At 41.0% G+C, this 18,354-nt stretch overlaps 1 protein-coding gene across 13 annotated transcripts in view; it reads left to right on the top strand.

Moving 5' to 3' along the window:
• foxp1b (forkhead box P1b) overlaps positions 1-18,354 on the top strand; it is a 157,811-nt gene that overhangs the window by 48,627 nt on the left and 90,830 nt on the right. For 9 of the 13 annotated variants that reach the window (XM_058402844.1, XM_058402839.1, XM_058402831.1 and 6 more), the window contains one exon: positions 4,914-4,981. The exons of the other annotated variants lie outside the window; for them this stretch is intronic. The gene's annotated coding sequence lies outside the window, so the exon portion shown is untranslated. The remainder of the gene's footprint in view (positions 1-4,913; positions 4,982-18,354) is intronic. 13 annotated transcript variants of the gene reach the window in all.

The following is an 18,354-nucleotide window of genomic DNA, read 5'->3' as shown; positions in this document are numbered from 1 at the left end:
TTTTGTTTACGAGCTCAAGCTGCTTGACTTCATTCATACTCGCCTAATAAAGTTTCTAGAGAGCAAGGGAGAATGTGACACAGCGTTGAGAACCTGTGTGTGTGTCTGTGTGTGTGTCTTTTGTGCATTCAGCCATTTTGACAGTCTTTTGTAAACAGTGTTTGTGTTTGTTTCAAAGTGACTCACACGTTAAACTTTCCTGAGAGACAGAGACAGTGGCTTGGAAAGTATTGTGTGCACACACCTTAAGCACACACAAACACACACAAACACACACACAAACACACACACACACAAACCAAGTGAATACATCTCTCTTACAAACAAACATACATTCTTACACACACACACACACACTCGCACTGACTCACTTTCAGTCTGTTTCTCTCAGTCTTTGCTTTTTCTCTGTCTCTCTCTCTCTCTCTCTCTCTCTCTCTCTCTCTCATTCTACCTGTTCTATTATCCAGGACTGAATTGCAGCAGATACCTTTTACTGCTTAACCATTAACGTTCGTTTCTGTCTATAAATAGCCATAGTGAGTTCAAAGTGGGTGCATTTTTGTTTTGTAGTGATGCTTTCACGTTACCATTTTGACTAATGCCCTAGACTTAACAGATGAGACACATCTGCTTTGAAGCTGAGTATAAATGCGTACTTATCTTTCCATTCATCTTTAAACATTGTGTTGTTTATTTTATTTTATTTTATTTTATTTTATTTTATTTTATTTTATTTTATTTTATTTTATTTTATTTTATTTTATTTTATTTTTATTTTAAACATACAGTATACTGTGTCCCAATCCCCAGCCTGATCGAATGGGTTTGATTCGTTGAAATCTTTCAACAGGTCTACATCTGGGCTGTGATCCACAAACTTGCACTAGCCTTTCCTCATGCCTATGCATCATCTTTTGCCTTATTAAATATGACAGAAATTCTACATGGATCAGTCTTTATTACTATGTATAAATTGCTATTTATTGAATGAATCCTCCTATCCAAGGTCTGTGTTGCTGGTGGATTATTTATGAAATAGTGCCTCTGAATAGCCAGATGTTTTGGGCACTCTGCCATCCTGAGCATGAGGGAGGAGAACAGCTCAGGTCAGCCTATTGGCTGCGATGGAGTTTTGCATAAATTAATATGCTAATGAGGCCAGACAGTTCACAAGCGTCCCGGTACAGAAGTAGCCGCGGATCTGCCGTCGGAGCGTGCGCGAGCAATTAATGGCCTAACTCGACGCTAAATATTCATGCGCTCTTATGTTGCCGGTGAAGTGAGGGAGGAGAACGTCCATTAGATCGACTGAAGAGGCGTTCAGAATGACCGCTGAGGCCTTTCTGTTGTGATCGGTTTGGGTTTTTTTTTTGCTGAGTGCCAGTCCATCCATGGAGTGTGTGTTTTGGCTACTGTGATGATGTAAATGTGGATGCTGAAGAGCAGCCTTCACTGATGGTCCTCTTCAGGATTTGGGTTTTTAAAGAGAGATGGTTAATATTCATGCATATGTACACCATGCACCCACTTTTAAAGAGAGCGATAGGAGGAGGATTGTTGTTATTTTTGTTTTACGATCAGATTAGCAGTCACTGCAGGGCCTAGTTTAAGATCGGGCTTTATGCAGTGAAAACGAATTTGTTTGTGTAGGAAAAGATTTTCATTTGCGTCCTGGAAACAGACGAACGTAATAAGATTTACAGTTTCCCGGATTTTGCAGTTCTGTGAAAACAAGGCATTTGTAAACATTTCTCAAAGCTATCGCTGTTCACTTGAGTTCTGTATAATCACCATGGCATTCAAACTTTCCATCAGCACAAGAAAGACCCATGCTTCTTCCAAGAATGTTCTAGGTGTGCTCTACATGTCAATATATGTCATGTTATTTCCTGCATTAGTGTATTGCCTTTTAAACCTGATCTTATACCTACACATAAGAACAGGATCAGTTACATTCTTGGCAGTCCCTGCATATGTGTTTGAAAATATCCTGCTTATACATTTCTGAGACCGTGTTGCACGCATGCATACGTGTGTGTGTGTGTGTGTATGTGTATATACAGCTCTGGAAAAAAATAAGAGACCACTGCCCAATCTCCTGATTTGAACCCTATTGAAAACCTCTGGAATGTCATCAAGAGAAAGATGGATGATCACAAACCATCAAGCAAAGCTGAGCTGTTTGCTTTTTTGCGAAAAGAGTGGTATAAAATTCCCCAACAGCAATGTGAAATACTGGTGGAGATCATGGAGCCAAAACACATACAGATCAGGGTTATTCCACCAAATACTGATTTCTTAATGTTATTTAGCCAAAGCATTAACACAATATGTTTACAAATTTACATTGTGTATATATATGTGTATGTGTGTGTGTGTATGTATGTATGTATGTATATATATATATGTATGTATGTATATATATATATATATATATATATATATATATATATATATATATATATATATATATATATGTATGTATGTATATTTTAAGTACAAGGAAAAATTATCGAAGGTGAAAGAAAAATATTCAGGTTCTTGTTAGTGTGAGTAATAATGAATTTGGTGTGTGTTTAAAATGCCATCACACACAAAACGTTACAGTCAGCATTTTTGTCAGTTTCGTACAGTTTTGACTCATAAAGATGTGTTTCTCTGCGGCTGATTTTCCTATGGGTAAAGAGCAAGTAAAAGTGCATTTTAATTTTATTATATCAGAACTGACTTGCAAGATGCATCATATTCTCTGTCTTGCTCACACACATACACACACACACACAAGCATGCTCGTTCACTTGCTCCTCCCTGTTCTTCATTTCCCCACTTATATCTTCCCACTCTTCATTTAGCTAGCCCTCTCGCTTTGCCTTCTCTATTACACACCCATAGGACTTGATCCTCTCAGCTGGCTCTCTTGTTTCTCCTCCTTTCCCTCCCTCGCTCTTCTTGGCCACACTGGAGCGCGTTCACTACTTGTTCTCCATCAGCCGGCGTCATTCCGGAGCTGAAATTCCCGCTCCTCGCTGACGGTCACCCTGCTGCTTTAAACCTGCCATTACCACGCGCCCCACCACTTTCAATTCCAACAATTATCTGTTTAGCTATTACGAGTCATGCAATTCCACTACAAAGTGAAAATGCAGCAGTGTGCACAGCTGCCGTCTAAAACTCTGTCATGCTTCCTGCCCCCCCCCACCCGTCATCCCCTATACCCCCCCTCCACACACACACACACAGACACACATACCCCACCTCCTTCATCTCCTTTTACCTCAGCTAAAATGATCTTATGATTAGAAGGAGGGAACATTTGTCTAAACTGAATGACGAGCCATGTCAGTAAACTCATTTAGCACCAGAGGCCATAGCAGGTGATTTGAATTAATGATGTTTAGCTTTTTAAGCTGAAAAGATTTGTCATGTGTCACGGCGGCCTGTTGATTTACAACAGCTGTGATGATATGTTAATTGGAGCTCAATGAATTGGAAGAACAGGGAGAACATCGCTGCGGTAGGTGGCGATGATGGGGGGGGGGGAAACGGAGAAATGCATATGTTTGTGGTTAAGTCTGTCCATGACTACACCGGACAGATTGTTGAAACTTGGTCACTCTGCGCTGGCATGTTGGAGCTCCTTCCTTTTCACCTGCCATAAACACGATCGGCCGACCCGAATGCCCGGCCACTGCTTTGACTGCCAAATATAAACTGCATGAGAGAGCATTGTGAAAGACCTGATCAAAATTCTTTTTCATACTCTGATATGCTTTGATGCTTTTATTCAAATGTCCCCCAGACACTGGCCTATAGGCATCCTGTGTTTTAGCATATGAATTAGGTGTGAATGTGCATCTCCTATGCTAAACACAAGCACATTGTACCCTGGCTTTATATTCTGATCAGGCTTATTTTTGGTTTGTTTGTTTTTGTTGTTTTTTTTCTTTCTTATTTTCTACTCACAAATGACCTACATTAAGACTATGTAAAATAACAGGGCGGATAAAGACCTTATTTTCCTAGGGTATCATGTTAGGAGATAACGTATCATACGGTGAGATCATTGCTCTGCTGTTCATTGTACTTAGTGAAAGGTTGGGTGTAAACTGAATGTAAAACATCACATTGACATTGAATGCATGGACAAATAGATCGGGAAAGAGATGTTACAGCATAACAGTAAAAAGCAAATTCAGGACTACAAAAAAACCACACTGAATATATTAAAGATATATATACCTTTTTATTAAAAATACATTTTCAAAAAGAGCAGGTGTGCAAAAATTACAGCGAAGGATGTATACAACAGTATAAATTTGCAATAATTTACAGTGACTGTAACACACACACACACACACACACACAACAGAGACTTAGAAGACAAGTTTCTTTCCTCCTGTACAGTTTTATATCTCCATCCAGTGTGACTGAGTGTCTCTGTGTTTTCTTCAAAAAACGTTTCAACGTCCTTTTGTTCAGACTTTTATTGATTTGTTTCTCCTGGAAAGACAGTCTGCAACATTGATAATAAAAAGCTCCAGATCATGCCGTGTTTTGTTTTTTGATGCATTTTTTTTTTTTTTTTTAAATGTTGAAGCATTTCTCTGTCCAGGAGTTACAGAATACCTGTTGACGCTGAAGGCCACTGGCTAATCTTTACTACACACAAGCAGAGCTACTCACTGAGCTACTGAGGCTGAGAGATGAATCCTATGTAAAAAAAAAAAAAAAAAAAAAATACCTCCTTCGTGATCATAACTACACTCCTCCTCATGATTTAATGCATCTTGACCCAGCACACATGCATAGTTCTATCAGAATGGCTGATGGGCTTCAGAGCTGACAGGTGTTTTCAGGCTGCGCACACTAATTATTCATTCATAGACACTCGTTTGTGTTTGGTCTGCCCACAGAACGAGAAGGCTAAACTCCAAGAGTTGTAACCGAAGACGGCTTCAAGCAAGCGAGTCCTTGGAAGAAGGTAAACAAAAGATTATTTATTAGTGTGAAGCGATTCGTGAGGGAAGGACAGGTAGAGTATTGAACTGGTTTAATGCACAGCTCCATCTGCACTTTTTAGCGTGTATCCCCCCCCTGCTCTAACACACCCACTTCAGCTCAGGCAGTGCAGTTAATTGGTTAGTTGGTGTGCTGCTGCAGGAAAAACACTACTATGTGCAGGACAGACTTCAGGACCAATGAATAACTCGATGTGGTGCAGTTTGTTTGTTTGTTGTTGTTTTTTTTCCCCCTGTCCCAGCACAGGAATAAATGAGGGGTCATTGTGTTGTGTCAAGACTTAATGCCAAACTGATAAGAGATTCCTGGCCTGCATGGCTTGCTTTTCTATGTGTTGTGAAGATAATAAATAAGGAAATTTAGTAAATTATGAATATATATCATTTACTGTGTGTAAACAAAGCTGGATATAATTTTTTTTTTAACCATGATGATCATAATACAGACAATAAAACAAGTATGCTTTAGTGGTCACTTTAACAAACAGTTCATAAGTGCTTTTTTTTATTTTATTTATTTATTTATTTTTGGAGGCGATAATTGCGGTGGTTTAATACAATTTCATGCGCATTTCACCGTGTAACCTGAACAGACCCCAAAACCCCAAAACAGCATTGCTGTGATATTCTATCTCCTTTCTATAAAAAACTGAAAGATGATGCCCCCTGTTTAACCCCCCCATGCCACGTCCAAATGGAATGGTCCAAAGCAAGTGACAGGCAGACCAGAATGAACCAAAGGGGTGTGTTGGGGGTGTTCATACATCAGGGGCACAGTGTGTGTCTGTGGATCTGTGTCCTGTCTCGCGTAGCATGCTGGTTAAGAACAAGCTTTCTCATTCCCATGCTCTCCCATGACTCTCAAACACCCATCTCCACTCACCCTAATGTCCTCTTTCAGTCTGCTTTCTTTCTTGATCTATCGCTCAGCCACACTCTCTCTGCCTCCCGCGCCTTTCCTGCTTTCAGCCACACACTGAAATACTACACAGCTCTCATTTGCCTTTCCCCTTTCCCCGTCTCTTTCTCATCGCGTCATTTCTCACCAGTAAGTTGTCTTAATTGTAATTCACTCCACCTGACTTTCCAGCTTCCTTATACAAACAAACGGACCGAACATTTCGGAAGGGCGTAGAGATCAGCTGTCGGCGGGAAATGCGCCTTTGTTCGGCTCAGACGCACAGCCATAAATCACTGCTTTTTTTTTTTTTTTTTTCCCGCCTTTTCACTCAAGCCAACGGTTGAAGAGCAGGAAATCTGTAGCCGGAGCAGGGACTGTACCTCCAGACACACGCGCACACAATTACCATTCCTGTGTTTTTTTTGTATTCTTCTCTTCCTTTTATTTTAGCGCTGCTCACATATGGAACCAGAGATCCATTCATGAAGTGCGCTTGGGTTGTGGCGTGGGTTCATTGTCAGAGACCAGCGTCTGTCTAGTGTAAGAGCAAATTGGGTTGATTATCAAAGATGCAGGTTTGTTCTGCGTTTCATAGCTCCACAATATTCTTCTAGGATCAACATGTGCGAGTGTTTAGAAGAACAGCTTCCAGGAATGTGGAGGGAAGTACAAAGGAAACTGAGCGCTGTCTGTAGGTGTGGGTACTTGTGTGTGTGTGTGTGTGTGTGTTTGTGCTTGGTAAATGGTAATACACATTTGTATGTGCTTTCTCATGTCGTCTTGCTTTTGTGGTGAGGCAGAATTAAAATAATCATGCTTTCCTAACCACCATGTTTATTCACAGCCAGCCACCTTCCACCTGTCTACATGCGCACACACACACCTTCTCCACTAACAGCAATTGACAGTGTTTTTAATCAAACAGCACTGAGAATATGGCAGAATTGTTAATATTTACTAGTATTTATTTCTTTTTAACACAACAGTGCCGTGTAATTCTTGACTCTGATCGCGTGTTGATTCATTTTCTATCGAAGAAACTCTGACATGAGTGCCAGCAGCAACTCAAACAATGGGGTAGGATTTAAGACACTAACAGTTATGAGACTAAGAGAAGGAGTCTCCAGTGTCAGTGCTTTGTACCATTCAGTTAATGATCCACTTCATAAAGCAGATGAAAAGAGAGAGAGAGTGAGTGATGAGGGAGCAGGGTGGAAACACCATTTGTACCACTCTGGATCATTTTCCTATAACGGCACACCCCATCCAGTGTTTTCTTACACCACCTCCACGGAAGCTGAGTCGAAAATGAAACCCTAAAATACCAGTGAAACCCAGGATGTAATAATTCTGGAGTTTATTTGTCTCTCAGTGCCAGAAAATGTTAGTTTTTTATTGCATCAGTCTGAAATGCCTGTGGCTTAACACCTAATGTCCCTCTGCCTTCACTTTAAAACATGTAGACATCTAACACCATGTCTCCTGGACAATAGGGGCGCATAGTGTCTCGCTTATCCGTATGTTGGAGTTTTTTCCACAAGTTCGTTTTTTTTTTACATAATTGTCCAGACACTGGCTTCCTTTTTTTTTTTTTTTTTTTTTTTAGTAATAAGGGCTGCAGTGATGCATTTATTAGTGACTTCCACGCAATGCTTGACATTTTATTTCTTTGTAAAGGGCAAAGAAATCCTCTAAATCTTTGTTCTCTGCACCTTTGACTGCGCAGCCTACTCATTTGACACATGTCTTCAGTCTGAATCATAAAAACATGGCAGTACTGCAAAAAAAAAAAAAGACCTCAAATGAGTCCTCCATATTCAAAACGTCATAAACTAACCCTGATCACAGACCTATTAGTTCATGTACCAACATGCACCTTAATTAATTCTGCGTTCAGAGCAAAAGGCTTTGACACTGTGCGTCAAATTTGAGCGCCAGGATCTCAGTCAAGGTGACAGCCTTTTCTTTCAACTGGCTAGTTGTCTTCAGAAACATGAAAGTGAAATCCTTGCCCTAAAAAAAAAAAAAAAAATAAAATAAAAAATCCCCTGAGGAATTCTGGAGCGGATGTGCCGAGTTGTTTTTTTTTTTTTTTGCCTGTTTTCAGGTGTAATCTGTATTCTGCACAACAAACATGTCGCGTTTGAAACTGGTGTGCAGGCTTAAACGCACACGATTTAGCTTAAAGTGCTAACTATACAGTATATTGAATCTAAGGACAAAGAGTTCTGACCCAGAAAGCTGTAGAAATGAGAAGTGCGGCTGATTGGCACGTTGCATTTTAGTTGATTTGATCCATCTCTGTAGCTCAGGTGTAAATGGATGCCATGCGGCGTTGTGTAATGCCTGGAGCATTATAGGTGACACTGCATGGTTTTCCTGCTGAATTGCATTGCATCTGAACTCTGTGGCTGTTTATTTTTATTCATTCTTTTAACACAAGACCATTTTAGGACCTTGGTGAAACCGCTGTTTAGGGCAATGACATCATTTGATGCAGCTTGTCAACTGTGCTGCTTCTGTTACCCTGCGCACGTCTAATTATATCGCACAGGTCACAAACACATCAGTTTTGTCATATCTAATAAAGAGTTTTGTGCCAATAGCTTTATTCTGTGCAGAGCTGACTTTTCTTTGAAACCAGTTAAGAATCAAAACGTAGATCAGATTTGTTATTGCCGTCTGTACCATTAAGTGACACGAGAGGCTTCATTTTAAAACCTCAAAACCTCATTTATTAACACACAATATATTTTTTTGTAACTTGAATTTCCTCTTTGGTTTCAAGCTCATCGAATGCACTATAGCTGATATTTTTTAGCGCTGCGCAACGGATTTTAAACCACAGTTTGCGGAAAGAGCAGCATAAATGTCAGATGCATTGAAAGTGCATATTGTGGCCACAATTGTGTCTGAGTACATCATAATATAGTGGATAAACAATGATTTTTCTTTCTTTTCTTTTCTTTTCTTTTCTTTTCTCCAAATTGCTGTTTTTTTTCCTTTTTTAAACAATTCTCTTTTTATTCTTTCCTGGATTTGTGCAAGCATAATTTTAGCTCAGCTATGTACATGCAAAGCCCAGGAAAACATGCATGAGGAATGCAGTAAAGTGTAATAGAGTCTATTACAATGCACTGCCAAAAAATTATGACAACTCTCCGACTTTAGCCAAATACGGCTTGTAATCCATGAAAACTCATTAACTTTGGCATTTGTTGTTCTTTAGTTTATATTGAGCACGAAGTGCTTTCAACAAATAACATTTTAGCACTCGGGCGCCTCCGCATCTATTTGGGGAAGCAAAATCCCTTTTACGGATAAAGCACCTGGAGCAGCTGCTTAATGGAATAGACTGAATGTTATGTAAATAAACAGCTTGCATTCGAACATGCACGCATGTGTGTGTGTTAGAGAGGAGAGAGAGAGAGAGTTCTGGATTATGATCTCAGAGACAGCGGCACAGGTTGAATGTTTGCTAGTCTTAATTTCCCTCTAGTGTGCAGTAACTTCAGCAGTGCTGATTGTGAAAGTGTTGGATGAGTGAAAAGGAGAAACAAGAACTTGTTTAGATGAGGAAAGACAGAAGCTTAGATTTCTCTCTTTACCGCACTATTAACGAAGCATTGCCTTTTCTGTGTCTTACACAGATGACGAGTTCTGTTTTTTTTCCTATTCTTATTGTCATCTAAAGCATTTGGGTGTTAATCTATGCATCATCTTCATTTCTCAACATAATAAAAGATACCTGAACACTCTGTTTTGCTATGAATTGGAGCAAAGAAAAGAAGCTAATTACATGTGGAGCGCACACACACACACACACACACACACACACAGGGTGTAAATGTAAGGCTTTTTGTCCACAGCAGGTTTTTGCGTCAAGGCCGAAGTCTCGATTCCGTCTTTGTTTTCTCGCAAACACGAGTCTCCTGAGCCGAGGCGCTGAAGTCAAGCAATGACAAACACCATTAGGTGAAAAAGAAATTTCCATCTCATTGCCACGGTGTTATTGTTTACTTTGTTATACGTGTCCTAATATGGTCATCTGGCTGTTGAAAAGCGGCGAGGGTAGAGTCTGGGGGCCAGAGAAGGGAAACTCGGCACTCAAACTGCCACTTAGACAATAAAAACTCAATGTCACGTCTTTTCACTGTTACTGTGCTTGTGTATTAGTGAGTCATCACACAGACACTGCTCATATTTAGTCTCTTCTTTCTTGGCCATGTGATTTATTGTTTCTCTCTCTCTTTTTTTTTTCTTTGGTCAGTCTTCTCACTGCTTCTACTTCCAAGCAGTTAACATTCAGAAAGAGGACTTCCTCCAGAACAGATATGGTCCTAAATCATTTGGTTGAACCTGATTTTTCAGATCTTTAGCCTTTCCTTGATGACAGTTTCAGAGAAGCTCCCCCCCCCCCCCCCCCCCCACGAATCATTATTACAAACTTTCGATTACCGCCAAGCAGTTTTATCACATCTCGGTTGTGCAAGTGCTGTAAAGCCTTAAACCCTTTCTCCTCTTCTTTGTGGCTTAAAAATGTGGCTAGCTTCACCTCGGCTCCAAAATCCTCATGCCTCTGGTATTTACCCGGAGTTATCTGCAGTGGCAGCTGAATGGCATTCTGGGACACCGAGGAATGTCGAATGTCAATCTCCATAACCTGAGATGCGGATCAGATACTTCATCGTATATAACCTTATCTTCCTGAATGATTTAATAATACCAGTTCAAATGGAGATCTAGCCCCCCCACCCCCAGTGTTCCAGCTTTTATTGCTGTTAACATATCCTTTTCTTTTCTTCAAAATGGATTTTCTTTCAATGTAGAAATCTGAGTGGAATTTCAAGTGCAGAGTTATGTTTTTAGTTACAGTGGTGTATGTATGTTTCAGTTCTTGAAAAAGACTGGTGATTTGGTTACTTCAGTTTAATTGAAATCTCGAATTAGCCTACGAATGTTTTAAGCATAGAAGCTTCAATCTAAGGAAATGTAATTTCCTTACGATGAACGGAAAGATCAGGAATGAAAAGCTTCGAGATTCATATGACTCGGCAAAATATTGTTGTACACATTTGCATAAACAGGTGGACGCTGTTCAAAAAATATATTTGTACTGCGAGTTTTTTGCAAGAACCTTTGCTTTAACCCAGAGGTCATCAGTCTCATCCACAAAGGGCCGCTTTGGCTGCAGGCTTTCATTCCAGTCGAGCAGGAGTCCCACCTGATTCCACATGTTTAATCAGTTCATCTTGGTCTCCAATGAACTATCAAGTATGCCTCCTACTTGGCTGGAATAAAACCCCGCAGCCGCACCGTCCACTTTTTTTCGGATCAGATCGAAGACTCTTGCTTTAACCCACTGGAAGACTTGAAAATGAAACACAGTATTGTTTAACTCCTGCCATTTTCTCGCTTTAATACTAATGTAATAATTCCAGCTTTATATAAAAAATGACAGGCATTAAAACGTGTGAAGAAAGCGCTATAGAAATTGATATAATAGAAGCGGTGGCCTTGTACTCGTCTCAATTGCAGGTAGTGTCCTTCCTGAACAAGCTCAGTAAGTGCACATTAGATAAATTCTTGTCATTTCTCAACAGGGAGACAGACGAGACATAAGTAACCCGTATTGATTTTGACATTACAAAATTGTAAGCAATAACCATGATAACAGCGGCTATAAAATCGTAGCCCTAATTACGCTCTATTTCATGCTATCCATTAGCGAAGGCGTTTTAATTCGGCAATGATACAAAAGTTAATAGATTTTTACACGCCGTGTAAATAACTGGTGTGTTGCACAAACGTCGGCGCCTCAGAAAGGGTTTGGCTGTGTGTTAAGCAGAGGGGTGGCGATTACTGCACGCCTCTCGGTGCCCTTAACGAACTTGCTGTGCTGGTTGTTTGCTGATTTTTCAAGGTCAGTTTCTGAGAATGGTGGCAGCTTTTTCTTGTAAACATGTTTATGGCTACAGACGGGTAAACATGACAAGTGTGTAGAGGTGGGGTGAGTCAGGACCGGTTTATCCTTTATACTGTTGTTTGCAAGAAGACCCGAGTCTGTGGGTGGGTGTGTGCGCAGGAAAATTGCACTTTTTTTTTTCTTCTTCCCAGGCACATGGAACTTGAAAAGTGTGAATAAAAGAAAACAAAACAGGAGCGTTAAAGAAGAATGCTCAAACGGCAGGAATACATTAAATATAAATTAATGGATTGTAGTCAGACCACATCAGCAGCAGCAGCGCTGGATTGAGGTGAAAGGGGGAAGGGGGGGCAAAATTTATGTTGCTGGCTAGCAGGCGTGAAGGTGCATTTGGACTTAGTATCCTCTAATTAGAAGTGAGATATTAGCATTTCATAGGGATTTACAGAGAGAAGAGGCTACTGCGCACCGCACACGACACCGCTTTCATTTCACTCACTCACCTGCATGTAATGAGCGCCGTCATTAGTTGATGGAGGGGAATCTGCCCCGCGTCTACCTTGAAAGGCTCGTCATTTACATACTTCTTTAGAAACACGCTTTTTAATGGATTCCTCAATGAAGAAAATGTCACTTGTTTGAATTTTGAAGAGTCGCCGATAAAGTGCAGGATCGCCGATAGATACGAGAAGTTGAACCGCTGTCAGAAAATGTGATCTACTGATGACTTTCAGTTACACAGGGAATATGAAGAGGTTTTAAATATCTGGCCTGACTTTTTGGACACAGCCTTAGAAATAACTGATCAGCAGTCTCAGGTTTGCAGCAGCACACAAGGGGTTAGTGATGGGCGGGGTTAGTGGTTGTAGCTCAATAAAGTCTACTAAATTCTGTCTGCTTGTTAGAAGTCCCGGATTGGACGTGGATTTATCATGAGATAAGGTTGAGAGGATTTGGAATAGTGAGCTGATGGATGTTTAGACCTGGACCTTTCTCTGACAGTCCGATAATAATATCATTAGTAAGGATAAATCTGTGATGGAACCGAGGTGTTGAAATAGTTGTTTTTTTTTTGTTTTTTTTACCCTGGTTTATAAGCTGCTAGATGTAGCACTTTTGCTCTCGTCTCTCATTCTCTCGCTCGCACTTTTCCTCCAGATCAGGCGTGAAGTGATTAGTGTTTTATTGATTAGCTCCCAAAGTGGCAAGTGTGGGAAATTGCACCTTTGATCAGAGCATGTTTGGGAAATGAAAGCTGAGGGTGTGAAGGCCTTTCTCTTTCTCTCTCTCTCTCTCTCTCTCTCTCTCTCTCTCTCTCTCTCTCATACTCACAGTCACGCACACGTCAAGCAGCTGTGTCAGGAATTGTTGTCTGGGTGGTGAGTTCAAACAGAGCAGCTCGTCATTGCCCTCCCCAGTGAAAGCATATTTGTTTTGCCTGTTTTCATTCCACATCTACACACACTGATTACAGCTCTTCATTAACGAAAATTGGGTATTTGTTTTAAACTTTCACCAATCACTTTCATATGCTAATTACGGCGTAATTTAATTTGAGTCCCTGTAATGATGATGCCATTAATATGGACATAAACGATGCTGTTAAGCGGAGAGTAATCTCATTTGCATACTGTACATGCCAGTAAATTAGAGGTCTTTTTGCTGCTCGGTTTCAGCTCTAATTTTCCACTCCTCTTCACACACTCTCTCTCTCCCCTCCCTCTCTCTCTCTCTCTCTCTCTCTCTCTCTCTCAGCTTTGTGCCCAATAACAGGGCCTCCTTGTTTGATGTCGAGAGCTGAAGCTACACTCGCAGTGTGTAACGCATAAAGCGCCCTCGTTAACACTCCTGACTGCGTCTTTCGTATTCTTAAATCACATTCTGTACTTTATCATACATTTTACATTCTTTCCTGCTCTTTTGTTGCCACCTCTTGTCTCCCTGTTTGGTTTATATATTTTTTTCCCTCCTTCATCTTTGTTGCCTCGATGTGTAAAACATGAAAGTCCTAAAACCGCATGCTAGTTAGTCTTTCTCTCGCTGACCATTGTTTTGATCATGATGAGCTAGATGTAGCATGCGCTGTGACATGAATCACACCGGCGGGACGAATTGCGGCGCGCATGCAGTATGTCTATCAAATTCCTTTTTACGTTTGCACGATTATGGCGACAGGGCCGTAACGAGTCCGCAATAAACCAAGCGTCTTAATACCCCTCATCTATTGTCCTGTATTCTTTTCATGGGAGATGGACTGGGAGCCCAAACGTCGAGAACATCTTTTTCTTCTACAAAACGTGGTTTTGAGTCTAATGACTCTTCAATGGCTCTATTTCAGAGGTAGCTGTCAACAGGCGCACATTAACTTTAGCAAGTGGCATTCTTGTTACTAATGACTGAAAGGGAGCTCACGCACAGCCTTCATTCACTAACGTTTTTGGGGAGATGATTTTCCTTTTTTGTGTTGCTATAAAACGTGTCTCCTGTGAGCATGCCTCTGGATCTCTTTTGTATTTTACAGAAGTGAGCGCGTGTTTTATAGACTTCACACCGACAACACGCTTGCCCTTCAGAGCGAATGCTTTCCTGCCATTTTGTCCCATCAAGAATATTATTTCCCCCGCCAACCAATTTTCTCTGTTCGGCTCTAATTGGCTCCATAAATCTGGTGGGGTGGAGGAAGAGGGATGTTTCGGTGTCTCGGAGTGTAATCCTCACCCTTATTTACCAATTCATTAAGATTCATTGATGCGGGCTGGGCCGAGAGGAAATGACAGCATAAATCAGGGCTCCGGCATAATGACCCTAATCAGACGGGAATTGCACAAAATGTCATGATGAACTATGTCCTTGTGTTAGCGCCTACTGTACGTTGTCATTGGACTTGCTTTATGGGTGCAAGGCGGCTTCCTGACACTGGCTGTATTTAACACAACAAAAAAGAGCTGTTGAAAAAAAAAAAAGCAGCTTCCATTAAAGCCTGTGTAGGATTCATACAAGCCATCACAGTGTTTAGTCCTTCAGTGCCTTTTTGCATCAGTTCAGCCGCTTAATGTATGATGTGGACATCCCCTGTCTTTTAGATTTTTACATCCAGGGATGCCACAGCACTGCAGAACCTTATTTCAAACACCTTATTCAGCTCATCAGCTGGACTTTCCTGGGTTGAATTTGGCCTGTCGAGACAAACATTGACTGCAGAATTTCTTAATAGTTTTTAGCTCTAATTTATAGTATCAGAATTGGAAAAGAGAACATGGAGTTGTGAATTAGCATAGTTGAAAAAAAAAACTTATATTAGAAAAACTTCAACTAATTGAAAATTGTGCTGTTTATAAAATGTACAAACAAGTGCATATGTCTAGTTTCAATGTGTGACATAACAGGATCTAAATGCTGTCTTTTTCCTGATTTTTTTTTTTTTTTTCCCCCCCTCCTTGCATTTTCTCCCAAGTTTAGTCTTGACCACTTGACCAAGGAGAATTCTAACGTGTGCTTCTTCCAAGATCTTTTCCAGCTGCTGCACCCCTAAGTTCCACATACATGATCTGACAGATACTCACGATAACCTATTGTCTTTTTGATCGACAGAGGAGGAGGTAACACCTTCTATTCGGTGTGATCATGGCCAGTTTTTTGTTCACTTGGCTTATGGCCACTGATTTTGGTTGTGCCTCTCGGGACCTCACATATACCTCGTCCATCCATCCATCCATCCATCCATCCTCTGTACCGCTTATACTACTTAGGATTTACAGGGAGCTTGAAGTCTATCTCAGGGGACTCTGGGCACAAGGCAGGGGACACACTGGATTACACACATACTCACACACCCAATCACACACACACCCATTCACACTTTGTGGACAATATAAAAATGCCAGTCAGCCTACAACTGTCTTTGGACTAGGGGAAGAAACCAGAGTGCCCAGAGGGAAACCCGCTGAAGCATGGGAAAAACATGCAAAATAAATCCACATACACAGGGAAGGTGGGAATCAGATCCCCAACCCCAGCAGTGGCAGGCAAACATGCTAAGCATTAACCCCCACTAAGACAAAGTATTCAAAAAAATGTATTTATTTATTTATTTATTTATTTATTTTAAAGCTCTGTTGGTCATAACTCATGCTGCCCAGTTTAGAAGAGGTAAAACACAGATCTGTGTAGGTTGTGGCCTGAAACCCGAAACCCAGTTTTATCAGCTGTCTGAGGTGGTCCTGCTGATACTGAGTTCATTTCCTCCATCTTTCTTTGTGGATTAGTTTTACTGCAGAGAGGTCACCCTTCAAATATACTGGAATTTTCGGAGTACTGCTTACATCTATAAAAACATGTACTTCTTGAAAATCGTTTGTTCCATGAAGGAAGCTGTTTTCCCCACCCAAATGCACTCTCTATCACACTCACACAGCGTGTTTATAACCGTGTAAGCTGTACAATCAGGTTCACGTTAAACATTAAAAATAACTATTCAACAGCAGATAACCATCCTAACAAACCTGGAGTCGCATTTCCGCGTCATTATTTGTTTATGAAGGTTAATGATTGTGTCGGGCAATCAATGGGCCTCTTTATCTCGCTGTGCGAGCAATTCCAAACAAACAGCTGAGAGACGGGCACCTGCACCGGCCCGCGGTGAGCTATCACATTCAGCAGCGCTTTTCACAAACAACCCACTGTTCAGTATCATTTAGGTCATAGGGCAAAGCAAACAGCACCAGATCTCACCATGAAACTTCCTTTAACATTTTATTTTCTCTCCATCGCCCGACGTCGACACGTTTAAAATGGATTCCTATGTTGTAGCTAAGTGTAAAAAAAAATATCCCAGGTGATTTTGCACTGCAATTTTAGCTAATCTTGTTTTTCTATTCTTTTTCATTGAGGAATTCCAGCAAGTTTGATGTGCATACCTTGCATGCTCATCTTTCGAAATGCTCCCCTATCAGTCATCGCGTGAATGTTCCCGCATTGGTTGACGTGATGTGCCAGTATGCCACCATTCTTGTCAACCTGGTTTTAAGACAAATGGTTTCTCTGCTTCAATTACACTAGCTGTTTTTTTTTCCCCCTGAATTTATTATTTCTTTCTTTTGAAATGAGTTGACACCAGAGCTGTGCAACTGGGTATGCTTACTCCCCAAGACAATGTTACTAATAATATGTTCCCTCTGATACTCTGGTCTCACTGTATTAATTAGACAAAGTTCAAGGAAGCTGAACTTTGCTTCTCAAGGAAACGCAAGCCACATATTTCCAACCCCCCAAAAGTGCAGTGGCCGAGCCCACGGGAGGTTTCCCAGTATGAATTTCATGGAGCAATGATTAAAAAAATATATGGCACAGTTTTAAATAATATTAAACAATAAGCAATTTGCCTGATCTCACAGGAGGCAGGAGTTGGCTATTTATTTATTTTTTTTAGTGCACGTCTGTTAGACGGTTCTAATTTTACCAAATTAGCTTCAGGGATATTGACTGAGGCCTTGTTCCCCCCTCCTAACATCCCCTCCGCCCCCCCAGAATGCACTGTTGCTGCAGGAGCGAATGTCCGTGTCCTCTTTGCTAGGGCGCCGTTACTCCCAAGTCGCGGGCGAACAGCAGTGATCAAAGTCGCTTGAAGGAGAGAGGCTCAGGAGTACACCGTAACCCGCTTGCGATTTGAGTCCCACATCCTGGACTTGCCATTCTGGTAGCGCCGCCATTAAAACTCATTAGTCCTTCTCTTATTTACATCAGTCTCTGTTGGCTGTTGTGCTAAAAATACCATGGCCTGCCTTACTTTGCTACGTTCCATTATTGTCTCGTCGCCACGGGTTTCTCTCTTGCGCCGTCCCTCTGAATTGTACAGCGGCATAGATTTATGGTAAAGAGACGAAACCTATCTCATCTCCTGAAATTATGTATCTATTTAGCCTCTCCCCTGGAGTTGCATGCCTTCACCCAGCATTTTTACTGTTTATTTCGGTGAGCTTGCGGCGTGATAATAGGTCTGTATTTATATGAATCACGGCGCGCGACGTTACAGGATGTTGCGGCCCTGTTTTGTGTAGATGCGCCGTTAATACATTTGAGTCTAAATTTCACGCATGAGGATCCTATTACGCACCCCTCAATGTGAAATAAATATGTGCACAGGCCCTCAGTCATTTGTTTCTTGCCTCTTGAAAATGCACATAAATGGATTTGGAGGGCTAAATGAAATGAGTGCAGGGTGGGAGGCAGAGAGACGACTGAAAACAGAAGCAAGAGTGATGCCTCGTGTACAGTATTGGGCTGTACAGGCGGTAAACCCAAACTATGAAAAATTCACAAATCAAGCGACTTCCTAAACTCGAAACTCGCTAATGTGTTGTTACAGGGTCTCTAGTTATTATTCTTCCATTCTTCACAGTCGCATTGTGAGAGGTGTTTAATGCTCAGCCTTGCCCCCTGTTTAGCTAACTGGTGATAGATAAATAATTCAATCGAAAATAAATTGCGCAAACTAATATACATGCACACTC

The sequence above is a fragment of the Hemibagrus wyckioides genome, linkage group LG11, assembly GCF_019097595.1.
Source record: "Hemibagrus wyckioides isolate EC202008001 linkage group LG11, SWU_Hwy_1.0, whole genome shotgun sequence".
In the NCBI taxonomy this organism is placed as follows: domain Eukaryota; kingdom Metazoa; phylum Chordata; class Actinopteri; order Siluriformes; family Bagridae; genus Hemibagrus; species Hemibagrus wyckioides.
The sequence above is the reverse complement of the archived record's forward strand: the minus strand, read 5'-3'. Positions and strand labels throughout refer to the sequence as shown.